Source organism: Marmota marmota, unplaced genomic scaffold, assembly GCF_001458135.2.
Source record: "Marmota marmota marmota unplaced genomic scaffold, marMar, whole genome shotgun sequence".
NCBI classification, from domain to species: domain Eukaryota; kingdom Metazoa; phylum Chordata; class Mammalia; order Rodentia; family Sciuridae; genus Marmota; species Marmota marmota.
In genome coordinates, this window is record NW_026000079.1 from 6,260,981 (window position 1) to 6,273,503 (window position 12,523).

A 12,523-nucleotide genomic window follows, 5' to 3' on the forward strand; every position below is an offset into this window, starting at 1 on the left:
TTTTTTTAATATTTATTTATTTTTTTAGTTATCGGCAGGCACAACATCTTTGTTGGTATGTGGTGCTGAGGATCGAACCCAGGCCACACGCTTGCCAGACGAGCGCGCTACCGCTTGAGCCACATCCCCAGCCCCTGTGGATTTTCTTTTAACTTTCTTGACATTGTCCTTTGAATCACAAAAGTGCTTAACTATTTTTTTCTTTGGTTACTTGTACTTTTGGTGTCATATCTAAGAACCCATTGCCAAATCCAAGATCACAATGATTTATCCCTATTTTTCCTCTTAAGAACTTTACAGCTTTGACTCTTATGTTAAGGTCTTTAACCCATTTTGAGTTCATTTTTGCGTGTGGTGTAAGGTTAAGGCCCAACTTCATTCTTTTACATGTGGATATTCAGTTTTCCTGGTATGATTTGATGAAAAGAATATATTTTTTGCCATTGAATGTTTTCAAAATTCTGGTTGAAAAATCATATGATCAGAGAAACATATTCATTTCTGGACTTTCAATTCTATTTCATTGATTTATCTATCTACATATGTATATTTTATGCCAATATTACACTGTCTTGATAACTGTATGTTTATTTGTAAATTGAAAAGTGTGAGCACTCCAACTTCTTGTATTTAAGATTGTTTGGTTACTCAGGGTCTCTCAAGTTTCCATACAAATTTTATTTTAGTTTGTTAAAAAATTTTTAAATTTTTTGGCTGTACTGGGGATTGAGCTCTACTACTGAGCTATACCCCCAGCCCTTTTTATTTTTCATTTTCAGACAGGGGCTAGCTAAATTGTCCAGACTGCCTTGAACCTGGAATCCTCCTGCGTTAGCCTTTCAAGTTGCTGGGATCACAGATGTGCACTATTGTGCCAGGTTCCATATGAATTTTAGAGCCATCTTGTCAATTTTCACAAGGAAGCCACTGGGATTCTGGTTACAGATTGCACTGACAATTTGAAGAGTATTGCCATCTTAATGACACTGTCTTCTGATTCATGAACATGGGGGTGACTTTCCATTTTTTAAAATCTTTTCTTTTTTTTTTTTAATTTCAATATTTATTTTTCAGTTTTTGGCAGACACAACATCTTTGATTGTATGTAGTGCTGAGGATTGAACCCGGGCCGCATGCATGCCAGGCGAGCGCGCTACCGCTTGAGCCACGTCCCCAGCCCTCTTTAAATCTTTTCAATCTAACAATATTCTATAGATTTCAGAGAATTTTGCACTTATATTGGCTATTTTTATTCCTTATTATTTTATTCTTTTTTATGTTATGCTATTTATTTATTTTACATTTGTTTTTGTAATACTGGGGATTGAATATTCATGGTAGGCAAGTCCTCTACCACTGAGCTACACACTGGACCTATTTTATTTTGGGGGGCATGTGTATATGTGTGTTACTGGGGACTGGACCTATGTACTCTACCACTGAACTACAGCCACCCCTGCCCCAGCCTTATTTTATTTTTTATTTTGAGATGGGGTCTCGCTGAATTGACCAGGCTGGCCTTAAATGTGAGATCCTCCTACCTCAGTCTTTCAAATCATTGGGATTATGGGCATGTGCAACCTATGTTAGTTTAAGTGAAATTATTTTGCCAGGCACAGTTGTGCATGCCTGAAATCCAGCTATTTTGGAGGCTGAGGCAGGAGGATCACAAGTTTGAGACCAGTCTGGGCCATTTAGTGAGACCCTGTCTCAAAAAGGGGCTGGGAATGTAACTCAGTGATAGAGCACCCCTGGATTCAATCCCCAGTGTTGGATTACAAAAAGGAAAAAAGGGAATTGTTTTCTTTTTTTTTTTAATATTTATTTTTTAGGTGTAGATGAACACAACACAATGCCTTTATTTTTATGTGGTGCTAAGGATCGAACCTGGGTCTGCCCGAGCTAGGCAAGCACTCTACTGCTGAGCCACAATCCCAGCCCAAGGAATTGTTTTCGTAATAATTTTTGAGACAGGGTCTCGTTGTGTTGCCACACTTGTCTTAAACTCTTACACTTAAGTGATTCCCCTGCTTCAGTCTACCAAGTAGCTGAAACTACAAGTGCACACCACCCCAATGGCTAATAGTACCTTTAAAAATTTTTTTTCTTGTAGTTGTAGGTGAACAGCATGCCTTTATTTCATTTGTTTATTTTCATGTGGTGCTAAGGATTGAACCCAGTGCCTCACATGTGCTCAGCAAGTGCTCTGCCACTGAGCCACAGTCCCAGACCCTAATATTCATATGTTTTATGTAAATCATTTGTTCATGTCTTTTGTCCTTTTTTCTAGCCTCATTCTTTACATGTTGTTTATGCAGGAAGAATGTTAGTCCTGCAGATGTGACATATATTACAATATTTAAATGTGACATATATTGCAAATATTTTCTCCTGGCTTTTCAATTGTCTTTTCTTTTTATTTGTGGTGGCTTTTTTTGTTCTTTTGCCATACAAGTTTTTTTTTTTTTTTTAATCAGTGATATTTATCAATTTTCTTTTATTATCTCTGAATTTTGAGTCATTATTACAAAAATTTCCCCTCATCCAGATTATAGAATTCACCCGTGTTCTTTTCTACTGTTTATCTGGCTCCTTTTTCTTTTTTTCTTGATCCCCTTGGAGTTTATTTTAGTATATGGTGTCAGGAATGAAAATCCTCAGTAATTTAGTGAGAACTTGTCTCAACAAAACCAACAAAACAAAAAATGGGCTCAGATGCAGCTCAGTGCTTGTGGTTAAACCCCCAGTACCACACATACACACATACAAAAGAGCTGTGGTCATTACAGACAGAGGCACAGCTTGTCAGAGAACTGCAATGAAAATGGTCTTAAGACTGAGGATGAGAGAAGACTGGTCTGGAGCTCCTCCTGTTGGCTAGAAAATGTGGGAAGACTGGTAGACATTTGTGCAACTTTCAAAGTATGTTTATTATTTCCATACATATGACATTATTCCTGTGTCTTGTCCTTTTTGCAGTGCTCTTTCAGAGCAAGGCCATATGCTTTTTTGTGTTCCAAATTACAATGGTTTCTCACTCTAATTTCCTTTCAGGCCTATTTCCAAAATATCTCTTAAATCAATTCTGTTCTCTTCATTCCTACTACTATTCTAGACTACCAATGCCAGACTCCTATAAATTCCCTCTGATTTCTTAAAAACACTCTTGTTCCCTTCTGAACCACAAAGTGATCTTTGATAAATGTAAATTGATCAGTTCTCTGATTAAAATCCTCCAGCAACTCCCCTTGTCTTGGATCTTCTTAATGGGGCTACCTTTGGTCTAAGCTTTTTTTTTTTTTTTGCCACTTTTTGCCCCTTATACTTTTTGATCTTGGAATATTGGACTTCTCAGAGTTTCATGAATTTTGCGTGAAACGCCTCTTGTCCAAATCTTTCCCACTAACACTCGCTGCATTTTTATCCTCCCTCTATATTCACCTTTTAGGTCTAAGCTTAAGTATTAATTTACCAAGGCAATTTTCTTCAATCTATTATAGTTACCTTAGTGTCTATATTCCCTGATAAAATAATAATCCTAAATGAGATTATGGACCATATCTAATTTGTTTCTTATCCTAAAAGTCTAGGTTACATTATATGCTCAATAAATTTCTGTTTAATGAATGAGTGTTGCACTGTATCTTGCTAAAGTGGATGTGTAAAAATTTCTGTTGAAGGAATTTTTGTGAATGAATAAATGACTTTGAGATACAGCATTGAATGAAGACAGAAGAAGACTACTGGTGATCTACTGGAAATAATGTCAGCAGAATAGTGAAGAAGGAATCCAAACTTCAGTGAATAGAGTGGAAATGGCAGTGAGGAAATGAAGACACTAAGACTTTAAATAATTAATGAGACATTGAACTAGGAAAGAAAGAAGAGAAGTAAAATAGCAGATGAAAGCCTATTGCAGAATCAAGTGAGGGATTTCTTTTCAAAGGTGGAATAGAAGGGTATCAGGTAGAATGGGTGCTTTTAATTGTAAGTGACAGAAAAGTCTAATCAAGTGAGGTTTTTAAAATACATGGGTTAGAGGTATAACTCAGTGATAGAGCACATGTTTAACATGTATAAGAACCTGAGTTCAATCCCCAACACCAGAAAATAAAACAAAACTACCATGCAACTTATTGATTCATGAGGCTAAAAGTCTAGAGCAAAACTAACTTTAGAAATGGTTGGACTCCAAGTCCAGGTGTCACTGGGTTATATCTTTACATGTTGATTGCTTTGTCTGCCCTGCCTTTATTCTGTGTTTTTATTCCCAGAATGGCTTCCCTTATGGTATCAAAAATGGGTCCTGGAAATCCAGACTTCACATATACCCCCTATACAACATCTCTCCTTCCTCCATTCCAAAAGGACAAAGAACATTTTTATATCAGACAGAATTCTTGTCGATCAGCAACAGAAATGGAGTCTCTCTTTCTTAAACAGAAAAGATATTTATTGGAAAGAGATCATTTAGCCCCTAGAAGGAGAACTAGTTTTACAAAAAATCAGAAATCAACAAGCCGGGTGATATGATACACAATTGTAACCTCAGCTACTTGTGAAGCTGAGGCAGGAGGATTACAAGGCCAAACAATTTAGAGAGACTCTGCCTCAAAACAAAAAATAAAATGGAAGAATGCCCCTGGATTCAATCCCCAGTACCACAAAACAAACAAACAAATTTTAAAAAATGAAAAACAGAAACTATCAGAAGCCAGCCATCAGAAATCATAGCCAAGGTCAGTGCAGAAAAAGTCTGGTCAGGACAATGCTGGCACTAGACATGGCCACCATCAGACATTGCTGTTGCTGAGTATCTTGCTGCTGTCATTGGATACTGCTGCCTCTGCCATGCCTGAATTATAAATTGTGTCATCTTTGTGTCACTCAATATTCTAGTCCCTGGCTAGAGCATCCAACTGGTCACAGCTGAGTCACGCACCAGCACCTCAGCGGCCAGGGTGTGGAAGAGGGAATATTTGGTTTCTCCAGACTTCTAGAGTGGGAAGGAGATTCTGTCTCACACGGATTCATATATAGGAAGATACCCCCAAAGGAGGGATTGTTGGATGTTGGGCAAACAAAAAATGACAAACATCCACTTTTTTGATCTTGGCCCCAGTCCAACTAAGTGCTCTTTTTAAAAAGACTCATCTATAAGGGAAAGGTTGAAAATAAAAGGGAAAGAAAAAGGTATACAAGGTAAATGCTAACCAAAAGAAAACTGAGGAGCTATTTTTAATATCAGACAAAATGGAACTTAAGGTAAAAAGTATCATTAGGGATAGAGGATTGATAAATACTGATAAAGGATTCAAGTCAGCATCGATAAAATAGCTGTGGGCTGGGATTTAACTCAGTTGGTAGAGTGCTTGCGCTTGCCTCGCATGCACAAGGCCTTGGGTTCAACCCCCAGCACCACCAAAAAAAAAAAAATAGTTTAACAATAAACAAAAAGCAGCTGAATTATAGGAAGACACTGATAAAAAATCACCATTACAATAGGTAGCCAATATATTCTCAATTATTTTTTTAAGAGAGAAAGTTAATATTTATTTTATTTTATTTTTTTAGTTTTCGGCAGCCACAACATCTTTATTTGTATGTGGTGCTGAGGATCGAACCCAGGCCGTACGCATGCCAGGCAAGCGCATTACCACTTGAGCTACATCCCCAGCCCTATTCTCAATTATTAAGAGGGGAAAGATTGCTATGAAGAAAACTATAAAACATTGATGAAAGAAATTGAGGAGGATATGAAAAGTAGAAAGATATCCTGTGTTCGTGGATTAGAATAATCAATATCATTATTTTAAAATTTTGGGGCAGAGTCTCACATAAATTGCCCAGGCTGGCCTTGAAGTTGCAATCATCCTATCTCAGCCTACAGAATAGCTGGGATTATGGGCTTACACCACCATGTCCAGCTTTCAATATTGTTAAGTTATCTATACTACCCAAAGTAATCTGCAGATTCAATTTAATCCATATCAAAATACTAATAACTTTCTTCACAGAAGTAGAAAAAACAATCCTAAAATTTGTATGGAATGACAATCACAAAACAAAAAAATGTCAAAGAATTTTTCTTTTTTTTGTACCAGGGATTGAACTCATGGGCACTCAACCACTGAGCCACATCCCCAGCCCTATCTCACCGTGTTACTTAGCACCTTGCTGTTGCTGAGGCTGGCTTTGAACTCGGGCTCCTCTTGCTTTGGCCTCCTGAGCTGCTGGGATTACAGGCGTGCACCACCATGCCCAGTTTAGGTCAAAGCAATCTTGATGAAAAAGAACCAAGCAGGAAGCATTCCACTATCTGATTTCAAAATATACCACAAAGGTGAAGTAATTAAGACAGCGCAGTTTTGGCATGGAAAGACACATAAACCATTGGAACAAAGCAGAGCTAGAAGTAAATTCACATGTCAACAGCCAACAGTTTTTTGTTTTTTCTTTTGTATTAGGGATTTAACCTGGGGCCATTCACCACTGAGCTACATCCCCAGCTTTTTTTTTTTTTTTTTTTAAGTTTGAGACAGGATCTCACTCAGTTATTTAGTACTCTACTGAGTTGCTGAGGCTGGCTTTGAACTTGTGATCCTCTTGTCTCAGTCTCCTGAGCTGCAACTGATTTTTGACAAAGGTGCTAAGAACATGCCTTGGAGAAAGGACAGTCTTCTCAATAAATGGTGTTGGGAAAATTGGATATCTACATGCAGAAGAGTAAGACTAGACCCTTATTTTCTTACCAGTTATAAAAATCAACTCAAGGGGCTGGGGATGTGGCTCAAGCGGTAGCATGCTGGCCTGGCATGCGTGCGGCCCGGGTTCGATCCTCAGCACCACATACAAACAAAGATGTTGTGTCCGCCGAAAACTAAAATAAATAAATAAATATTTAAAAAAAAAAAATCAACTCAAAATGGATTAAAGATTTAAATGTGATACTTGAAACTATGAAACTGCTAGCAGGAAACATAATGGAAACATTTCTGAACATTGGAATAGACAAGGACTTTTTAAACAAAACCCCCAAATCACAGGAAACAAAAGCAAAAATAGATAATGGAGATGAGATTACATCAAACTAAAAAGCTTCTGCTCAGCAAAGGAAACAATCAACAAAGTGAACAGACAACCTACAGAATGGGAGAAAATATTTGCAAACTATACATCTGACAAGAGGTTAATATACATAATGAAGAAGGCATTCCAAAGACTAAATAGCAAAAATTTTTTTTAAAAATCCAATTTATAAATGGGCAAAAGACCTAAATAGACAGTTCTCAAAAGAAGACATACTAATGGCCAACAAGTATATGGAAAAAAATGCTCAACACTACTAATCATCTGGGAAATGCAAATCAAATGCACAATGAGGAATGAGGTATCTATCACCTCACTGCAGTAACAATGGTCCTATCATAAGCAATAGAAGCAGCTAGCCAGGTTCAGTGGTACACAACTGTAATCCTAACAAATCAGGACTCAAAGGCAGGAGGACTGCAAGTTCAAGGCCAGCCAAAGCAACTTAGTAAGACCCTGTCTCAAAGTAAAAGACAAAAAGGACTGAGGATATAGCTCGGTGATAAAGAACTCTTTGGTTCAATCACCAGTACTCATTCCCAGGGAAAATGTTTAGCACATAGATGAATAGTCTTGAGTTTCCATGGGCCTCATATTTCATATGGAATAGCACATTATATTTTATTTTTTGCAGTATTGGTAATTGAACCCATTCTATGCAAATACTCTACCAATGAGCAACACTCCCAGTTTTTTTATTTTAATTCTTTTTAATTTTGAGATAGTGTCTCACTGAATTACTGAGGCTGGCCTCAAATTTGAGGCTGAGGGTTAGGATTGTGGCTCAGTGGTAGAACGTTTGCTTAGCATGTGTGAGCACTCGGTTTTATCCTCAGCACCATGTTAAAAGAAAAAAAAAAACTAAACAAAATAAAGTTATTGTGTCTATCTACAATTGAAAATATTTTTAAAAATTTAAGGCTGGCCTCAAATTTTCTATCCTACTGCCTCAGCCTCTCAAGTAGCTGGGATTAGAACTGTGTCCCTCCATTCCCTACCTGTGGACACTGAATTATAAAAGGGATAGGGGTACACTAGAAAATCTTCAGTGGAAAAAAACTAAAGTAATAGAAATACCATATCCTCTGAGAAATTATTAAAGAATCATCAATAAGTCCTTGATAGTTATATTTAAATTACTGAGAATCTTGAGACTTGAAATTTAGGGTAATGAATTGAAATTTTATTCTTTCAGACACAGGGGAACCATTGAAGGTTTTTGAGCAGATAAAACACTTTGAGAGGAGAGGCCATAATTGTTGTGTATAGCACTAACTGTAATGTAAGCTCTAGGAGTCTGTTCTATTCATGGTATAGCTTCAGTGTGTAGGGAAAGGCTGGCACTCTGTGGATATTTAATTCACACACATGAGTGAATTAATATTCATATCAGTACTTGGCATGTTGTGTGTGTTCGATTCATGCTTGTTGAATGAAGGAAAATAAATTAATCAAAGCCGTACTTTAGGAAGATAACTGACAAGAGTGCGTAAAAGGTACTGGAAATATAAAATAGCACAACAGGGGAAAACAACAGGGAGGCGTTGTAGCAGTGTCAAGAGGAAACAAAGGTTAGGGGACCAGATAACAGAAAGGAGGCATGGATATGGATACGAGGTTGTGAAAAGATTTGCAATCACTTAGGAATTAAATGGACATATAGTGGGAAGACAGAAGTGCTAAAGAAATACTGGGACTTGAATTTGGAAAACTGAAAGAAAAATTTTGACATTCATAGAATTATTTATTTTAAGGATAGCAGATATTTTAATATACCACAGTGAATTCTGTTTTGGGGGAATAGGTTAATTTAAAGGTAATGACAAAACATGCTCAGAAAGGCAGAAATGCAGGACTGAAATTTAGGAGGAAACACAAGATCTTTGGAATTGAGAGTCACCCAACTACAGGATAATTGAAATCATAGTAGATAAGAAGATCAAAGGAAAATTAGCGACAATAAAATATCTGCATTTACGGTGGAGGAAAGAGGTCAAAAAGCCACAGATGGAGTAGTTACAAGTAGGAGAGACTGGAGCGTGTAGGGTTGAGGAATTGAAACCATAAGAGAATTTGGAGAGGGTTTGCTGATAGCGATAATGCTCCCGGGAGATTGAAAACGTTCAATATCTGGAAGTTGGAAAGCATCAAGTCACCTTTGGTTCTTTTTCTCTTTATCTAATTAAATCTGAATTTCTGAACCTTGAATCAAAGGTCCTGTACTGATTCAGACTTTTCACTCATAGCTGCCAAATTCCAACAGGCTACTTTTGCTCCAATTAGGATCAGAACTTTCCTCCCTCTCCCTCCAAAAGTAAAATGCATTTTTACTGGGGCTGTGGCGGGTGGGAAGAGAATAAAAAAAGATAATGTTGTTTTGTCCTAAATATACCATGTATAATCTTGGCTCTTTTCATATGCATGGATCCAGGTTTTATGGAACCTAAGTTTATAAATTTCTCTTTAAGAAAAACAGTACAAGATTTTGAATACAAAATTTGGTAAACAATTTTTGTATTTATTATTATTATTATTATTTTGGGATAGGGGATTGAACCAAGGAGAGCTTTACCACTGAGCTACTTCCCTACTCCTTTTTTTAAAAAAATATTTTATGTTTTTTTTTTATTGCAGTTGGACACAATACCTTTATTTCTTTTATGTGGTGCTGAGGATAGAACCCAAGGCCTCATACATTCTAGGTGAGTGATCTACTGCTAGTACTTTTTTATTTTTTATTTTGAGACAGGGTCTTGCTAAATTGCTGAGGCTAGCCTTGACCTTGTGATCCTCCTGCCTCAAGCTCCTGAGTAGAAAGTACAGGCCTGTGCCACTACTCCTGGCTAACCATTTTTTTTGAATGGAAAAAGTTACAACAAATTATTGGAGGCTTGGATATTCAGTTTCTTTTCTTTGAGATTTCTTAGGCTTTTTTTTTTTTTGACACATATGCTATCAAAAATGGTAGATTCAAAATTTGCTTTTCAAAGTAAGACCTGTCCTAGAAATGTTTGTAAAAGTGACTTTAAAGTTCTTGTTTTCTTTGAGACAAGTAGCAGCATTGCTCAGGACTAGTGTGGGAGGAAAAGAAAGTGGGGCATGACTATCTGGTCCTGCTCAAGTAAAAAACAGAAAAGAGCATTTGTGAATCTTTAACAAAGTCACCTACTCTTTGACTTCCAAAAAGATCAATCACCTCTTCCTTTCCATGTGTTCTTTTCCCTAATCTCTTCATTCTTTCCACCAAATAGTATCAAATCATTTTTTTTAAACACCCCCAAGCTAAAAGACCCAGCATTTCTCTCCTGGCCCTAAGTTTAGCCTAAAGGGAGAAGTTGGTGAAGAAACACAATAATGAATCTTACTATAATTCCTAAAATCAAAGACAGTCTTTGACTAATAGGACTAATCAGGGTGTTTCCCCAACTTACCTTGAAAAGAGACCCTAGCCAAGACCATCCCTCTCAGATGCAAGTTTCACTTTTCTAAAAAAGCTATGACAAAACAAAGCTCTTTACTCCTCCCAGTCATTTCCCTCATGTTGCCCCAGCTCAGAGGAAGATGCCATTAAACTTGATTGTTGGGATTTTTCCCCGGTGGAAACAACACCAGGAAGGCATACGGGGTCGTCATTTACCTTTTGAGAGAGAGCTGTCCTAGGCTGGATTTGGCTGTTGCCAGGGCAGTCTCCTCCTACTCAAGCACATCTCTTGGCAGGTTTTCTTCTCTTTATCAACCCCCTGGTGCAAAAGAGGTTGGTGGCTCTCTCTCTTCGACTCCTACGTTGAACTCATAAATAGTTTAAAACAGGATCAACTTTCAGGCACTCCCATCGTGGGTGAGAAAATGATCCCACTAGATTAAATTGGAGCCTAGATGGGTGGAGGAATAATTCCACAACTCTGCCAGGGCCAGGACAGCCACAGTTAATAACTCAGGTAGTACCTTCTAGGCATGATCACACGGGTGGTAGAGGATGGATCAGCAGCCAGCTTTCGGCCTATGCAATGGGTCTCTGGATTAATAGCTCACCTCAGAACTTGCTAGAAATGCAAATTCTTGGATCCCAATCTCAGCCTTAATGAATAAGAAATCTTAGGGGTGTTGGTGTCTGGGTTTTAACCAATTCCTCTATGTGATGTGATATATGCTCAAATTTGAAAACTACTTGTCAACAGGATCAGTAAAGCTTTAAAATCTTTGCTACCTTTCATCAAAAGTATTTACTGGGGACATTTGGATCAGAAAAGTCAAAATGATTTCACTTAGCTTAGTCATTGTACATATTCATAAATATTTCTAATGCAAAATTTACCACTGTTTTCTAAAGTTTTTTTATTCTTTTTTTTAGGTGTAGCTGGAATAATAACTTTATTTATTTATTTTATGCGGTGCTGAGGATCAAACCCAGTGCCTCTCATGTTCTAGGCAAGTGCTCTACCACTGAGCCACAATCTTAGCCCTCTAAAGGATTTTATTTATTTTCTACTTTTGGGTTCCAGGGATTGAACCCAGGAGTGTTTAATCACTGAGCCACATCCCCAGCTCTTTTATTTTTTATTTTGAGACAGGATCTTGCTAAGTTGCTTAGGGCCTTACTAAGTTGCTGAAACTGGTCTCAAATTTGAGATCCTCCTGCTTCAGCCTCCAGAGTCACTGGGATTAGAGGTGTGCACCATTGCACATGGCTGTTATAATTATTATTATATTTTTAGTTGTAGTTGGACACAATACCTTTGTTTTACTTATTTATTTTAAATATTTGTTTTTTATTTGTAGTTAAACACAATGCCTTTATTTTCTTTTATGTGGTGCTGAGGATTGAACCCAGTGCCTCACACATGCTAGGTGAGTGCTCTACTACTGAATCACAACCCCAGTGCCTTGTGGAGATGTTTTTGTGGGATAAATTTTTCAAAATATTGGGGCTGGGGATGTGGCTCAAGCGGTAGCGCTCGCTTGGCATGCGTGCGGCCCGGGTTCGATCCTCAGCACCACATACAAATATGTTGTGTCTGCCGAAAACTTAAAAAAAAAAAATTTTAAATTCTCTCTCTTAAAATTTTTTTTTTCAAAATATTAAAACTATAAATGCTAGGTTATAGGACCTGCATATTTAGAATTTTAATAGGTACTTCCAGATAAATACTAAAAAGGTTATCACAATTTACACTCCCATAAATAGGCATGAAAATGTCTTTTTTTGTAGTTTCATTATTAGAGGTCACTATTAATCTCTGAAATATTCATTTACCTAATAGGCTAAAAATAATATCTGCTTTTTAAAAACTGTATTTCTCTAATTATAATAATGTTGAGTCTCTATTGTTTGTACATTTTTTTGCATGTTGCTTCACCTATCCTTTCCCCATTTGATAGGGTTTATATATATATATATATATATATATATATATATATATATATATATATATAT

At 37.1% G+C, this 12,523-nt stretch overlaps 1 protein-coding gene across 1 annotated transcript in view; it reads right to left on the reverse strand.

Moving 5' to 3' along the window:
* The window catches only part of Ctxnd2 (cortexin domain containing 2), a 16,710-nt gene extending 5,645 nt beyond the window's left edge, over window positions 1–11,065 (reverse strand). The window contains exon 1 of the mRNA XM_048814886.1: window positions 10,727–11,065. The gene's annotated coding sequence lies outside the window, so the exon portion shown is untranslated. The remainder of the gene's footprint in view (window positions 1–10,726) is intronic.
* Between the last annotated feature and the right edge of the window lie 1,458 nt (window positions 11,066–12,523).